Raw genomic sequence first — 17,143 nt, forward strand, 5'->3', positions numbered from 1 at the left:
TGTCCTTCGCATTTAAACAGGACTTTTGTTCACTCTTTAACAAGACCTCGGCGGGGTCATAAATCCAAGCAATTGTCCTTATTAGGAGTAGATTATCCCCCAGAGAAAGTCACAGAAGTAACTGAAACCATTTGTAGAGACTGAATTAAGGCGTTTTTCTTCCTAAACATTAAACAGACTCATGAATGACTTGCTTGGGCGCTCAAATTAAATTAAATGACACTTTGTTTATTTTTCCAAGTTTCAGCATAGGCTATTTGCATTTACTGAAACTTGGAGTTTCCCTGAGCAAAATTCACTCCAGGGTGAGGATCCCTGCTTCCAGGATAGAGCTGTAACCAAAACCCGGAGTCTCCTGCTGTTTCTTCTGTTGGTAACCCTTGCAACGCTTGTGATTTACAGACCTTGCAGACAGAGGGAACATAGTCTTAGTGCATCGTATTTGCCACAGCAGATGAGTCCTGGCTGAAGCGTTAGCCTGGTGTTTGTCCCACGCCCCCGCCAAGTGGAACAACCGCAGAGTACATAGCAGCTCCTGTGCCACTGCGAAGGGAGATGGTGTAGTTCTTCAGCATCACGGCCTCTCCGTGCCCCGACAGGGAACTTGGAAGGTGCTGAGGGCAGATCGGTCGCCTGGCCGCCGCACTGCTTTTGGCACAAAGCTGGGGAGGATGCACTCAGCCTGGCTCTTGGGCCTGGGTTGCAGCTCTCTGTTCCTCCCAGCACGCACTCGGTGGCTCTCCTAGGCTGTCCTGCTGCTGGTGTCACCGTTAGTGTGACTTGGAGCACAAGGCGATGCGGTGGCCGAGAGCGTGCAGCCTGTGGGACAGACAGATTCTGGGGGAATTCTGGGATTCTCCATCCTGTGTTGTGTGGCAGTTACAGTGTTGCCTGAATCAGGCCCTAAATGCACGGGGCATAGTGTTGCTCCGGATTCTCATCAGGATGTGGTTTTTTCCCTGTTTTCTCCAGCAGCAGGGCTAGGATCCAACCTGTTTAGGGCTTGGCAAGGTGCGATGGAGAGGGCCCATCTCTGCAGGTTGCCGAGAGATCCATCTCTTCTCTTCCTCCTTCCCTCCGCCCCTGTTTCTGGGGCGTGCGCTGTAGCCGTAGGCAGGCGCCAGTGCCTGCCATGTGACAATGACTGCGGGTTCAGGAAATGCAGGGCAAACCAAATGGGCTCCCGCTGCTTGCCGGTGTGTGTGATCTGATGATTAAAGGGTCCCTTCTTGCCTTGCACTCTGAAGGAATGTGTGTTCCTTTGGGATGCTGAGTGTGTACAGCGTAGTCGTGGCTCGGTGCAGTTGCACATTGGCCGTGTGCTGAGCCAGCCTTGTCCTGTGCTCGCAGCCGCCTCCCTGGAGGGGGAGCGAGCAGCTCCAGAGGGCAGGGGGTACCTGTGAATTGAAGGCGTGAAAAGCTACCCTCTCTCTGCCCTAAGGCACAAACCTCCTTTCACTTTGGGAAGCAGAGCGAAAGAGCTGGGATCCAGCAGCGCTGTAGGTGTCCCTGAGTATCTGCGCGATGGCAGTGATGTGTGTGGATAAGAGAGCCACTTTGGCTCTGAACTGGAATAGCTGAGGTTTGAGTGGGAAAGGAGTGGGAATGTTAAATGATTGCTGCTAACACTGAGATGACAGCAAATATCCTCTGTATTAATGATGGACTTTTAAGACCAGATTGAATCTTCCTTTATTAAAGGAGATAGGAAGCCAATCTTCCACTGGGAAATACAATTTTGAAATCCATTATCTCAGGAATGCAATAATCAAACAGAGTAATAACTGACATTAAACCTACTCTGAATATTATTGGAAGTACTGCTCAGATGGAAACAGGTTGATAGGATGGTGTCAGGTTCTCTTGGACATTTATTTTCCTTCTGCAGTTGCTCATACAACAAAGGGAGTTTAATTGGGATACATTTTCTGGCCGTGTGACTGTGTGGGACCTCTCAAAGCAGAAAAAGTCACCATAGGATTAATAAATGCTGCCGTTTGCTGTATCAGTGTTATTGTATAGCAGAGCTCTGCCCACAAGGTCCTCTCCAGGATGGGTACCCAGAGTCCCCCATCTCTGGGAATCCTTGGTGTTAGGGAGAAGACCTGTTAGTCAGTCTCAGCACGGTTTGTCCTCCCCGGTCAGGCTGCGCCCCATGCCGTGCACAAACGTGTCCTGCCGTTCCCCACTCGGTAATCTCTCCTGTTTTTCCCAAATGTTATCATGTTTCCTTTCTCCTTCCAATGTTTTTCTTTTCTCTTTCCCCATTTGTATTGCACATCTGCGCTCTCTGTTGTTTTCAGCTTCTGATTAAATGCCATGGGTGAATTCCTCGGTCTCTGCGGTTCATTAGCAGGGGCGATGTGGGGCCGCTTGTGACAGAAAGCACCGCGCTCCCGAGGCAGGTTACAGACCGGCGTGGGTCAGTACTCTGCGGTTTGGAACTTTCAGCTTTGGTGCTTTAGCGGATGTAAAATGATCTCTGGATCTCGTTTGCCACTTCAGTGTGAGAACACAAGGAACGCGTGTTCAGGAGCTGCAGGACTTGAAAGGCCCCGTGCAGCCCTGGGGAAGGGCTGTTTGCTGTGTAAGCAGAACCAAACCTGACATGAACACGGTGCCAGGTGAGGGAAGCCCCCTTCTCCTTCCCATGCTCCCTGTGCTCTGTTTCGGCTCGCCACCGTGCTCGGGGCCGGGAGAGTTGGCAGAGAGGTGTGTGTGTCCGAAACCCCGTCCCCCTGTGCAAGGCCGGAGGGGTGAGAGGAGTGCGGCTCCTGCTACAATCTGGGGATTGCTTTAACCCAGCCAAAATCTCCATGGTTGGAGCTGCCAAAGAGGCGTTTGTGTGCTGTGGTGGGTGGCAGAGTTGGACGAGGGAACAAATCCAACCACGAACTGCCGTGTTGCCTCATCGGGTCAGCCTGAATGCGGGTATTGACTCAAAGGAGGGGGTTGTTGGGACAGGAGGGAAGATGGGCTGGCACAGCCTGCGCAGCAGCACCACAGGGCTCTGGGTGCCAGGGTCTTTCTTCCCAGCAGGGGTTTAAGGACGTGGATGGCCCTGCTGTGCCAGTGAGGGCTGCGCGTGTCAGCAGTGCCCAGGATAAACCATGCGCAAACACTGGAGCAGCGTTGGACTGACAGACCCATCCCTTCACACCAGGAGTTTTCCACCAGGAAAGCTCTCGTTCCCAGCCCTGGTTTAGGCCAGGGGAGGTGGCCTTGTCGTTTCCGATCCAGCTGGGCACAAGGACAGCCTTGGGCAGCAGGATTTCTGAAAGCACCTTGCAGGCTGGTCTCCTGGCAGGGGCTTCCTGCCCCTGGTCCTGCCGGGCTGCAGTGCTGGGGGCAGCAGCGCTGCCCAGGGGGGCAGCTTGAGTCCTTGTGACCTAAAGTTCAGACAGTGTCCAGGCCACCCAGAGTAAATAACCCCCTGGCCCCTCGGCACAGAGTCACATCTCCCATGTTGCACCAGCTGCTGACGTTAATAATGTTGTGTGCTACTCCCTGAGCACCGACTCGGAATTGGGGAGTGTAAAACGTGCCCAGGGGGGTGGCAGCAGCGGGCGTTTGGGGCTGGATGTGCACCCGGTGCCAGATGAACTTGCTGCCAGGTAACTGTGCAGATAATGTTTGGCCTTGCTCAGCAGCAGGGCTCTAAACAGAAAGGCGTATCTCGGTCCTGATCAGTTTTTCTAGAAGGGAAGATGTAGAAGGAAACTGAATTAAAAATTACCTTTGCAATGAGCTCAAGGCTTTTCACCATCCTCGTACAACTCGAGACACCAGAGAGGCACAATCATAGAATGATAGAATGGTTCGGGTTGGAAGGGACCTCAAAGCCCACCCAGTCCCACCCCTGCCCTGGGCAGGGACACCTCCCACTGGGTCAGGGGCTCCCAGCCCCATCCAGCCTGGCCTTGAACCCCTCCAGGGATGGGGCAGCTGGGCCGGGGCCTCCCCACCCTCATGGTGAAGAAATTCTTCCTTAGGTCTGGTCTAACTCTGCCCCTCTCCAGTTTATCCCCGTTCCCCCTCGTGCTGTCACCACAAGCCTTTGTGAGCAGCCCCTCCCCGGCTTTCTCGTCGCCTCTTCAAGTACGTGAAGGTCACCAGGCGGTCTCCCCGGAGCCCTCTCCGGGCTGGGGCGATGCTGACTGCCCTCTGCTGGTACAACAGGGCGGCCGCGGGCAGCCAGGAGGGCCCGGAGGGGTAAACGGTTCTTTGTGTTTGACACCTACAGCCAAATGCAACACCACACGGGAGCTGCATGGATTTATTTCACTGGGGTTTTTCTCGATTTGCATCTTCCTATAGAATATGCTAACCAGGCACCTGTAACTAACTTTGACGACGAGTGCAAAGAGAAAACAAGAATAAAGGATGAGGGCTAATAAATGCAGATGAGTGATCGGTATGGTGACAGCCCCCAGATGTGTCCTATCTGCATTGCTAGTAACGAATCACAACCACGCTGGGGTTTGATCCCCCCAGACCCTCCGGTGTGACCAGAACTTTGGCCGCGAGAAACATTGCTGGCTTCTTCACTTTGGGGTTTTTGTGCAGGTTCCTTCAGCGAGTCTGTCAGTAGGGACTGCGCCGTTAATTGTTCCTGATTTAAGTAGGTCATTCTCGCCAACAGGAACCTCCTGTCTCCTCGTGAGCCAGGTCACCTACGGGAAGGGTATGGAAAACACATGTTCCACAAATAAGGGTGGAGAAAATAACTTACCAGAGGACCCCCACGTGATGTGGGGTTGCACAACCAGTTTCTATCAATCCCCGGTCCGAGCACAGGATGGGGGAGGCTGTCGGGTTGTGTGTTTGTGCAGAGCTGACCAGGTGGGGTGTGGAGCGTGCTCACGTCCCACAGGGCGCAGAGAGTGGCGGTGGCGTGAGTGACCTCCTCACCGCCCTCGCGCGCAGGCCGTGTCCTGGTGGGGTGACTCCACCCAGAGAACCTTGTTTCAGCAAAATGGTCTTGTCGAAGAGACATTTGAAACGGGCGATGGGAAAATAGGTCAGGTCCTCCTTCGAAACCAGAGCAGCATGTGTATTTGTGCTACTTCCCAGGTTTGTTTCCTCAGAGCGGGTTTGGCAGGTCTGAGGGGAAGCTGAAGGTGTATTTTTGGTGCTGTAGCAGATGTCACACCTGCTCTGCCGAGACAGCCGCTTTCATCTCCAGCACTCCCTGCTCGGGTAGCAGTGAGCAGAGTCGGATCCCGCTTGAAGGGGGTAGCGTTCGCTGTTCACACGCCGCTGGAGGGGAGGGAGGCTGGTTTGGGGACTCCAGGCAGCCTTTGATCGTCATCGTAGAGCAAACACGGTTGTGTCCCTCTCAACAGTGGTTTCACCTCTCTGGAGAAGCGATGGATTGACATGCCCAAACCCAGGGCCTGTGACCCCAGCATGGGCCGGAGGTCCGTGGAGACGCCCGGCTGGAAGTGCTGTTGTATTTCTGGAGCCCCTCGTTCTGCAGCAGCCGGGTGGGTCTTTGGAAAGGGCCGTTTCTGGGGAGTCCCTGTGTGCTCCATTCGCACTGGTACGAACCACACGCTGCTCAGGGTTGTGCTTGGCCAGGCCCCGCCTGGGGGCAGAGGAACACTAAGAATCTAGGACCGAATCCTCAGCTCTGGAAAACACCAGAGCCCTTTGGGAATGTGAATCCACAGAGGGTTCATCCTGTGGAGTGTGGGCAGAGAGGCACAGATTACTGACACGCTCCGATGGCAACACGAGGGATCCTGGGCAGCGGCGGTGCTCACGGATACCTGTTGGCAGGCGGGAGCAGAGTGTGCAGTTGCCTTCAAAGACGTGACTGTCCCCTGGCTCGCTCCGCAGTGCTTCCATCTCCCTGCAAATGGGGCTGTGCCTTCCAGCCAAAGCCTGGCTGGTGGTTGGAATAGCTGTCCCGGTTTGTTCCAGGCTGGCACGGACCTGCCTGGAGTGGCCAGGCTGTGAGGGAGCTGTGAGCGGTTACCGAGGAGCGGAAATACCGTTAGCCAGCGGCTGGTTTCTAGCAGAGCCGTGTTCTCAGCTGAACTGAGATCCTTGTCTGTGCACGGTGGGCTCAGAGGTGACACCTGGCACTTAAGTGCTGTTCAGGAAGCAATGAAACATTCACTCTTAAAATCAAGAAGCATGAAATAGATGTTCTTTCTCTGGCCTAGAGGAGGCGGGGAACGCTAAGAGAATCCCGTGTCTGCACAGTTGTTACAGTGACACTGGGAGACCTCTGGCATTTGCTTGACATAAACCGCAACACGAGGCTCATATCTGTGTGCTTGTCAAGGCCAGGCGTAGCCATCAGCTCACACGCTTATCAGGCAGGCAGTGTGTGCCGGGATGTTCTGCTTCCAAGCTGCCTGCTGGCTGGAACGGGGCCTGTGAAGAAGCCAGGTGACTGACCTGCAGGAGTTTGTTGTTTATGAGCTGTGAATGTCCTCTGTTCCAGAGCAATGGCCCACGGCTGGTGAAGCAGGGAAGGTTTGAATGCAAGTGTGAAGGGCAGCACTCAAAGATTCTCCACATGCCTCTTGTTTGAGTCTTGGAGATAGAGAAATGAAGCCTTGGAGAAAGTTTGTCCTGTGCTGGGGCTGAACCAGTGCTTTCTGAAAAGCAACAGTGCAGTTAGAAAATATTGTCTGTGTGTGTAATATGCATTTCGGTCAGCGGGGATGGAATCCAAAGCCACCAGGCTCTTGCAAGGTGGACCCTTGGAACCAGCCCAGAACTGCACGGCTGCCACTCAAGCCAACCTGCTGTGAGTCCTGCTCTTTCTGAGGCTGTTGCTCTGATTCTTTGCGATTGCATCTCTCTTGCTGTGCTCTTTCCGCCCGTCCTGCTTGTCTTCTCTGGCATTGGCTGTGAGGAAAGCAGACGGGGCTGCTGAGACCGAGTGCCCCAGCAGAAGCGCGGCAGGGGGATAAGCGCTCACTCTGTGAGGTTGTGCAACATGAGATTAATCTTAAGGAGGTCGCCTTGTGGTTATTGCCCAGCGTTCATGGGCCGTGTGGTACCTGTTTGAAAAACAAATCTCCGTCATCAACTGAAATAATTGAAATTGTGTTGATTTAGGGAAAAGACTCATGTAAGCATCAATGAATTAATTAACCCCAGTCGCTTCCTTGAGAAACAGGGAAGTTGTCGTGGTTTAGCCCCACCCGGCCCAATTCAGCAGCTAATGCCCCGCAAAAATCCCTTCCCCCCCACACCCTGCAGGAAAAGGGGAGAGGGAAATGAGGAAAAAACTTACAAGCTGGAAACTACAATTACAGCTTTAATGCAATGCTAACGATAACAATGAAAATAATTAGAAAGTAATAAAATATATAGGAATTAGTGTTGTAGTTCGAGGTAGATTAGAGTCAGTTTTGTGACCAAGTCACTTGCTGTAAGTAACTTCCAGTCTGATAACTAACTGCACGTTTTTGAGAGGGCATCCCTCTCTACGATAACGCAGGGCCCTGGCACGCAGTAAGGCCAGTGCTTATAGTTAACCAAGGCCATCTTCAAGCTGGTGGAAAAGGGCGTCGTGGACACCAAGGTCCTTGGAAATGGGAGGGCCCAGCAGGACAAACCAGAACAGGCCTCGCCAGAGACCTCTCAGCCCTGCGGCGCAGCCTCTCCAAGGACCACGGGCTGCTCGCCCTCTAACAGTTGTGTTATTGGATACCCCCCTGCGATCCGCACTCCCACTGGGTGTGGTGACCCAGGGAAGGACCGAGGATGCTGTGAGAGAGGAAAGCCAGCGGGCTCAAGGGTTCCTGGGCTTTGCTCTGTGCGGAACCTCTACTGGTTTTTCTTTCTTTTTCCTCTCCTGTGTGCTTTAAAGTTCTGCTGTAAACAATAAGAGGGAATTTAGCGATAGCATTGCCTGTGGAGACGAGGAAAGTCAGAATACATTCTGCATCCCCGCTTCTCTTTGTTTGTCTCTGTTATCTCGGTTACCTTTGATCTCCTGCAGATGAAGCCACCAGTGAACCTCTTCCCCGTGCCGGGCTGCCACTCACACCGACGGCACTTGGCTGGCACGGGAGCTCGCGCCGCAGCACCAGCCGCTCCTTATTCCAGTGCAGTGACAGAGCACGTGGGGAGACTAAAAACTCTGTTCTGAAGTGGAAAAGAACCTGCAGTTTCAATTTTGTTTTGATTTGAAATGTTCCAGCTCCCTATCAAGACCAAATCCTTGAACTATTTACTTAGAGTAACTGCAATACCCCCGCTTGAAATCGCGGATATGCAAGATTTAGCCATTAAAGAGTTGGGGTAAAGTTAAAATCCCCTTCAATAATGAATAAAGTCAGAGAAAATCTTTCAAGAAAATTAAACACTTGATCACAACGAGAGCTGAGTTCTCGTTGAGAGCATAAAGATTAAACAGGAGAGTTGTCTTGGGGAATAACCATTGCTGATAAGTAGCAGGCAGTTAATGATATCCCCTCAGGGATCTTCTTTCGCTCCAGGAGGGTTTTGGACAAATGTAATATTAAATTTCTTATAGTTAAAGTGCGAGAGAGCTTCACATCATCCCAGAGCAGCCGCAGAACTTCAGTGGAATAAGGAATGGAATAACTTCAGTGGGGAGGGGGTGACCCAGAAGCTGAAACCGTGGGGAATCAGTGATGCTTCTCTCCCAGTATCTCTCCTGTTTAACCCCAATCCCAAGCCCTGTTCCCAGTCTCCCCAGGGCCGCTTTGTGTGGGATCTGTGGTACAGGATCAGTGCTGTGACTTTATGTGGTGTCGTGCCTTGAAGAGCTGGAGGTGAGGGAGAGGCCAAGCAGGCTGGGGTGTGATCCCGTGGTGTGAAGAGGAGCTGGGTAAAGCCGAGCGTGCAAACGGGTGAAGGGGCAGAGCTCTCGGGATGGAAATGTGCAGCCAGGGTGGAGGGGATGAAGGCAGGAGGGCTCGGAAAACCTCCCCAGCCAGCTTTGCAGCTGGAGAAGCCGTAACGTGAAACGCCTCCCTTGATCTCTCATTTTTCTTCCCTTAGACTCTCCTCCTTCCTAATTACAATAATAAATCTTCTTGCTCCTCAACCATCTTGTGGCTGTTGTGAACAGTGAAGAATTAATGCCGTTCTCGCACACAATGCACGTGTTCTGTGTGTCCCCTGGCGTCCTCCCACCATTTATTCATTTATCATGTACACACAGGGTTCCCATAAAATATTAATCTGAAATACAAATCTCTCCTTGCATCCCGGGAGCATTTGCATCCAGCAATGCTAACGAGACTGTTAATTGTGCGGCGCAGGCCGTGGGCTGTGCACAGGGCCAGGTCTCTCTCAACTGCGCTTGATCAGTGAGATTCAGAAACGTGACTTTTGTATTTAAAGTGCTGAGTGGAAAGCGGCTGCTTCCTACAGCTGAAGTTTTGTCCCAGAAACTCAAACAAGAGGATTTGAAGCTGAGTTTTTCCATTTTTCCTTCTAAGGATCCCACTGTAAAAGAAATTTTGTGCTGCTTTCTTTCTGCCCCGTGGCTCCTGACGGATGAGCAGGATCTGGAAACAAAAGGGTTATTTCAGCAGTGCTGTGATCCACGGGGAATCGCAACGTTGCTCTTGCAGCTCATCCTTGTTGGGAGCATCAGGAGGAGCTGCGTTCCCGCTGGCTGGGGCTTGGCTGCGGCGGGAAGGGTAGAAGGGACCCAAACGCAGTGGGGCTGGAGAGCACGGAGTTTTATCAGGGGAACAAAGAGGGAAAACTGGGCTGGCACAGAGATATCAGGGCCCGTTACACACACCCAGGGTCCCTCACCCCTTAGCCAGGGGTCTTGTTCTCGGTGGTGGTAAAGGATTGAGTTTCCCTCAGTGAAACCTGCCCCGCTGGAGGTTCCCAAAGGAGTTTTAGTGGTTAAAGTGATGCAGCTGAAGTTGGACCTTTCCATCTGCCAGGACAGGGAGAGGACAGGGGCGGCTGCCAGAGCAGAGCAGGTCCCTCCTGGCAGGGCCAAGCCCGGGGGGAGCAGAGATCTCAGTGGGGAGCCTGTCATGGGCCCCTGGTTGCCACTTTGGGGTCTCACAACGCTCTGTCTGTGCTACAGGAAAATCAAAGCCCTTCTCTGTGTTTCAGGAAACAAGGTGTTCTCAGTTTGACTTTATTTCTGCTCTGATATTCAAATGTTGATGTCTGTAACTTGTGAGAACAGTCGCTGCTCTCCTGCCTGCACGAACAGTGCCGTCAGTCCTTCTGCTCCAAGCTGTGAAGTGTTCACTTGGCCATGCAGCGCTTAAAAACATCCTAAACGAAGGACGTGAGGGAGGCTCCACAGCTGGAGTTGAGAGCTTCCACGCGCTTGCTGAATCAGGGCCTGAGCTGTTGGAAAGATCTTTCAGGACTGACTGGAGATCCATAAGAAATTGTCTTGACTTAACCAAGCCGGCGTACTTTTCTTAATCACTGCTACATCATCTTCTTTTCTTTCACTTCCCTCTTATTCATGCTCAAATGAGAAACATCTGGTTCCATTTTTCACATTGTTCTCCTGTGTGAGTAACGACACCAGACATCTTTTCTTTTTTCCCTGCACTGTTAAAGAATAAATTAGTGTTGAGTTCTGAGAAGTGCTTTAAAGCGCTAGAGCAGAACATCTGTTTCAGCTGCAGGTCATTAGGATGAGAGATCAGCGAGCAGTGCAAAACTGTGCCAGCCCGAGCCCGCTTCTCACCTGCCTTTGACTGCAGCGACCGGAGGCGGCGAGTGGACAGTGAATCCTGTCTGCAGGGATGGAGCCTCTAAAAGCGCTCGGTGCTGCAATCCACAGCGATGCCTTGTGGTGATGGGTCCTGGTCTGATCTGGAGACACTTGGATGTTTCTCCCGTGTTGCAGACTTCAAGTGGAGATGCCCCTCAACCTCCCCATCTTCCAGCCAGGCCAGCATTGCCTGATCCCCTGTAGGCGTTGGTGTTACTGGACTTGAGCCGAGGATCCCTTCCTGCCCCCAGGAAGGGGGTTGTTTCCAGGGCAGAGGAAAGCTCGACTGGCAAATCCACAGGTGAACAGAGCTGCTCGTGAGGTGCCAGAGCCCAAAGGTCTCTGCTAACACCACAGTAATTTAATGACATCAATTAATTATTGTGCATTTCTTTTGTGTACCTGAAGCACGGGGCACAGTGCAGTAACAGACAGCAACTCAATGCAGTTCCGCAGAGGAGCAATTGCGCTCGTCTCCTGTTAGCGACTCCCTGAAAGGTCAGCACAGGCCCCTGCGAGTCGAGGATCATAGCCTGGTTCCTCTTCTTCCTCTCATCCGGAATCTTGATGGTTACAAGTTGTGCTCAAGCAGAGCCAGCGAGGCACCCGTGGGAGGCGAGGCTGCTGCAGTCGCGGGCTGGGGCAGGTGCACACGACACCTTCTCTGTTGGCTGGTGGGGCTCCTGTTTCTCTACAGATTAAATGAAAGGGGCACGAGGCTTGTGTACAGACCAGGCTGCGTTTCTTACATAGGAATGTGCCGTTTCCATTCTCTGCGTCGCACGGATGGTGATGCTGAGCAGTGACGTTACTCAACAGCTGAGCCTACGTGAGAGACACGGTGATGTTTTTAACACACTCACTGAAGTCTTCACTTTTATGTTATTTTCTGAGCAGTTTTACCTGGTTTAGGACACTGGCGCACGTTGCCTTAAGGCCACAGTAGCAGAATGGATCCCATACATTCTTTTCTGGCTGTGAGACTTTAAAACAGGCATTTCACTTGCTTGCCCTTGATAAGATGAGAAGAGCCGCTGGGGAGGAGGACAGTGAGGGGGCTCTCGCTCCCTCCTGGTGTAACGTGTGCCCTGCGTGACAGCAAAGGGAAGAAGCTGGATCCCTTTTCCCCTCCCACTGCCATGGGCTCCCTGACCAACCATTTTCCTTTTGGGATCCCTGTGCTGATGAGATGGTGTCGCCCACAGAGGTCCCGCCTCTGTTCCAGCTGAGCCAGCAGAGCTGAGCAGCCACAGGAGCACAAAACTGCTCTTGTGTACAGAGCTGCAGCTCCCGTGCTCCCAGCCTGCCTTCCACAGCCTCTCTTCTTAAGCCCTTGTTAATGTTTAATGCAGGGGTGAACAGGCTTGATTTTGGGAACCGTGACATTTCTCTTGCCAGTGCTGAAGCCATGAAGATCAGAAGCACGGCCGGGCCTTCCTGCTCTGCTCCTTCTGGCAGGTTTCATGATTTGTTCATCAGACTTCGCAGAGCGTGGACGTGGCTCTGACCCCCTGCAAGGTGCCACACGTGCTGACATGAGAGCAGACGCGTGGCCGGGGCCTTTTCCTCACGCGCTGCGCTGGGCCCCAGGGAGAAGAAACCAGAGCCTGCCCGTCATTACATGGCCAAACACCCGCAGGAACTTCCAGTGCTTTTAAATAGCAGTAAAATTCAGATTGAAACAATATTCCCAACAGCAGAATGTAAAGCGCAGGCTCTTTCCTGAGTCTCCCAGGCTCTGGAAGACACGGCTCAGCTCTGGGCCTAGCCGGCTCTCACACTCACAGTTCCACTGAGGTGAAATAAAGAATAAGGAGGAATTCTGGGTTCTCCTCCAAGCTCTTTCATGACAGTTCCCATTTCTATGGTCTCTTCTCAAACCCAGCCAGTGCGAAAAACAAGAAAAGAGAAATGAAAAAAAGAAAACAGTAATTTCTAAATTAAATGAAGCGCAGAAGTTTTCAATATACAACTATTTCTTTGTAAGGGATGTAACTATAACACGTTACCGATGGAAGCGATCGTGTGCTGTTCAGTGAGCACTCACTGTCCTAAATCGACCCTAACCAGCGCTGTTTTCCCCAGCGTGTGCCAGTTTAGCAGCTGCTGGGAAAAGCTGCGCTTCCGAAGTTGCTACCACAAACAGGAGGATGCTCTCCTCCTCTAAAAAGCGCAGCTGATATGTGACAGACGCACAGCTAGTGCTTATTCCTAAATGGGGACCTTTTAGAAGTGTTCCCCGTCCCACATCAGCGAGGTTAAATGACTTGCTGAGTCAGACGTCCACATGAAATATTAAACCCCCATTATCTGGCTCCGGTTAGGATTGAGAATCCAGATTCTCTTTTGTGCAGAGTGAGTAAAAACTGCTCTGCTGCTTTAAAGCAGAACACAAACATGGTAACTCGAAGCCAGGGGAGCGTTTGAATGGCTGCTCACACCTAAGCTCTGCAAAAGGAGCTCCGAGGTGCCTGGGCAGGGACTGGGGACACTTGGGAGAGGGGTGTGAGCTCTCCACAGCGCTGCCCGGCTGAAAATCCCAAACTGCTCTGCTGGCTCTTCCTGCTTTCATGGATACTGCATTTTTTCTCTATGGATTAGCCACACAGTCCAGCTAAAAATACGCCTCCAAAGCCTGACCCAAGGCCATTCCCACATGCCGACCTCTGAGCGCACTGCTGGAAACCAGAGCCACAGGCTGCGAAACTGGGACACGTTTTACAAGAGAACAGAACTTCTAGGTTTCTTCTTCCTTCTGCCTGCAAAACCCCTGCTCAGCACGCGTTCCAGGAGACCAAAATAACTGTTGTACAGCAGGTTTAAATATGGGGGTTTCTATTACTGGAAAATTAGCACTAGCATTTCCTTTCTGGAGCCTGGTTGAAAGCTCATTAAAGTCTCGGCAGCCGTTGCCCTGAGCTCGTAATGAGACATTTCGTGTTCTGGGAGCTCTGCACTAAGGGCACTGGTGCAATAATGCAAGGTCTGCCTGCAAATCCCACACCTGCAACAGCATTTCCTGAGAGGGGCTCCAACAATCCATCGGAGGGGATGTGGCCAGGCTGGGGAGGCAGGGGAGGAGCGGGAGGTGCTGCTCTGCCCTTGGCACAGGGAGGGACCAGCAGGGAGGCTGCAAAGGAAGAAGTTCAAGGGTGATGAAGCTGGCCTTGTGATGACCCTGGGTTGTAACTCGTCCTTTCCGTTTCTGCCAGCCCGCCGTGCCAGACGCCGGCTCTGTACGACCACAGAATCTGATAAACAAGTTTTCAAACTTGTGTATTTACTGAGACTGCGTAAATCTGTCACAGTTTCACATAGTTTTCCCCCTCCGCCTCAGGATTCAATTACCAAGACATCTGTTTTCATGCCCTGAAGATATAGACTTACCTATACAGTACAATATACTTTAAAAAGGCTTTTGTAGTTTTTTAAACTCCATCTCTGATGTTAGAAGACTCAGCTATATTCATAATTAATTGTCTTGATCAAAACCAAACTCCTTACAATTAAGAAACAAACAGAAGGTATGGCATATCAAACAGACTTTCTGCTGCTCTGATCTTACCTAAACACAAAATAAGCTCCTCAGCACTTCCACATTAATAGTAATAAAGTGCTTTTTTTGCTTTCTTTTCTTCTTCTTTAAATCTGATTATTATGTGTTCCCATACCCAAAGCTCTGGTGCTTTATGAACAATAATGCAGATTTACATAAGGCCAGGATGGCGTGTGTCCACCTGAAAGGCAAGGAACCACGATCACTTCCCCGCCGGGCAGAGCACTGGGAGGCTGTGGGAACAAGAGGCGGTTCCAAGCCCTGCCTGGGTGTGACACCGCTGGGAGGAGAGCAGAGCATGGCCCTCTGCGGGCCCTCTGAGCTTTCCTTCCCACCAGAAACGCTTTGCCAGTGCGGGACAGTCCTGGCGAAGTTCAGGGTGTGATCAATAGTGGTAGGACCTGGACTCTTTTAAGCCCTGTCCTCTGCAGGGGTTCGTTAAGGCTACCAGTGTGACACTGGAACAGAGAACTTGGAACAACTCTTTCTGTCTTCTCCTTGTGTGCGATTTTGGCACTAGAACGTTAACTGAGCCATCAGAGTGGGTTAAGCAGAGCTATGATAATTTATACCTGTTATTGCGAGGTCCTTTCCATCATCTACTGAAGGCCAGTTTATTGCCACAGCTTTCTTCCTCTCCACCTAAATCACCATCCATCAGCAGACTCAGGAAGAAATCTCTTCTGGTTCTGTTGTTCATAGCACGGTTTCATGCTTTGCTGCTTCCTGTGCAAGATGCTCGTGGCAGCCCTCCAAGGCTGCACTCTTGGTTTAAGAAGGTCGGGGCTATAACGCACAGAGGCGGCTTCCTACTCTAGTCTGATTTCTTGTGATCTCAGAATCCTGTGAGGCTTGAGCTCAGTCACTCAGATGCGAGAAGAGAGATGTCAGGTCCTCCTGAAGAGAACAAAGATGTAGGAATAACTGTCATCGTTTTAATGGGTATGAATCCGAATAACGTGAGACAAGAGAAAATAAGCATAGAGAACAAAGTTAATGAATTACTACTGGTAATTAGTCAAAGATTTGTTTGTTAATGATGTTTATTCTGGTGGTACCTGGGGAGCAGTGAAGAACGGAGCCTTGCGTGCCAGGCGGCCAGCGCTCCTCTCTGGGCAGAGGCAGATGACAATGACTCCTCACTGGTGAGGCTGGAAACGGGAGATGGTGGTGGGAGGCCGGGATCGGAGCTGCTGCCCTGCAACAAAAGCTGCTTTGTGAAAGCAGGTTTGAGCCACGGCAATTCTTGTACAGGGCCCTTGGACAGCCAGCCAGCACCAGGACCCAGAGCGGCTCCTGTCTTTGTGAGACAACGAACAGTGCCAAGCAGTAATATTCCCCTTGGCAGAGTCTCTAAGCATCCTTCCATTGCAGAATGTGTTATTCCAGGACTAACCTTACCCCGGGATCACTGCTAAGAGAGCCAGAGGTTTTAATAGCTGGTGGCTTTAATTTCACCTGTACATCCTTCCTGCCCTCTTGTTGGTTTACTCGCAGTCCTGAAGGTACCGACAAAGATGACAGGAATATCTTGATTTACAGCAGAGACTACACTTATGTTATAAATAAAATACATTTTTTGGTGTGTCTGGAAAACAGACAAGACTCGACAATCCTCTTTAATTAACGCTGACAACTGCATTTCAAAAGAGCCTGTGAAAGCAGCAAGCCAACAAAGCAGGAATCCACAGCTCAAACGACAACAAAAAAATGGAGTTCAGAAAAGTCACTTTTCCTCCTTCAATTTTTATGATGTTGAAATAAATCAAACTGCTCCAATTCATTCTGTTATCAGTTTTTCTAAAATTTCAATGGAAATCATGTTAATTACTGAAACAACCAGTGCATCTAAATTTGGTAGTATTGGTGAAATAAGTGCTAATTTTTGTATGAAAGGCCAAGAAACTGGAAACATCCCTGTTGAATGAACTGAAAAGCTCTGTGGCAAGTCAAACAATAGCACAGATATCTTTTCTGACCTGTTTCTGGGGGCTTTTTTTTGTGTAGTTATGAGGGTAAAGACAGGAAAGCTTTGTAGCTAAAGTTATTTTAAAGGTATTTTAGTAAGACAACCATCTTGGCAGCAAAAAAAAAAGCATGATGTCTTGGGTCCTCAAAAACATCTCTACTTTTTAAATTTCTAGTAGTGGATTTAATAAAAGATGCTATGCTACTTTTTCCCCAATAAACCCCATTTTTGTCTGAAATTCAGACATCCAGGATTGTTTCAGTTTTGACAATGTTACAGAAGACAGAATGTTTCTGTGGAAGGCTGGGTATAAAGATGAGATCAAAGCGGTCAAGGAGAGGGAAGTGGGTGGGATAAATCCAATGTATCTATTACAGGAGCGCATTGCTATTCTGAAAATCATTGTCCTGCCCCTCCAAAACATATGATTTAACCTTTTATCTGTTGTTGGTCTGGGCGCTACATACGGGATAAGCAGAGTATTTTGCTATTGAAAGAAATGTGTCAACTGGCAATGAGATTTCCAGAGAAGGATGCCTGTAGTGGCTCCATTGCCATGGTGAAGCTCTCTGCGTAGCATTAATGAAGTGCTTGGGATCCCAGGGAATAAAAGGTGCTACATAAATGTAAGAAATTATCATTAAAAAGTTTTTCCCTCCAGGCATTTGGGATTTTGCTGTATGTGTTACAAGGAGGCATTTGCTATCTTCTTTCGTTCCAAACGCCTCAGCTTAGACCCACGCCAGCTCTCCCTCTGCAGCTTCAGCCGCAGAAATGTTTATATGAAGAAACAGTTTCTAAATCGGTTTCAGTTAATTATATTTTGCTGCTAACATGAAAGAGCCTGCCTTGGCTTAAGCTTTTTAGAGGCATTTTGAAGGCCAGGAGGAATGAGGTAGCGAGCGTCTCTCGAGAGGTT

This window comes from Phaenicophaeus curvirostris, chromosome 8 (genome assembly GCF_032191515.1).
Source record: "Phaenicophaeus curvirostris isolate KB17595 chromosome 8, BPBGC_Pcur_1.0, whole genome shotgun sequence".
NCBI classification, from domain to species: Eukaryota; Metazoa; Chordata; class Aves; order Cuculiformes; family Cuculidae; genus Phaenicophaeus; species Phaenicophaeus curvirostris.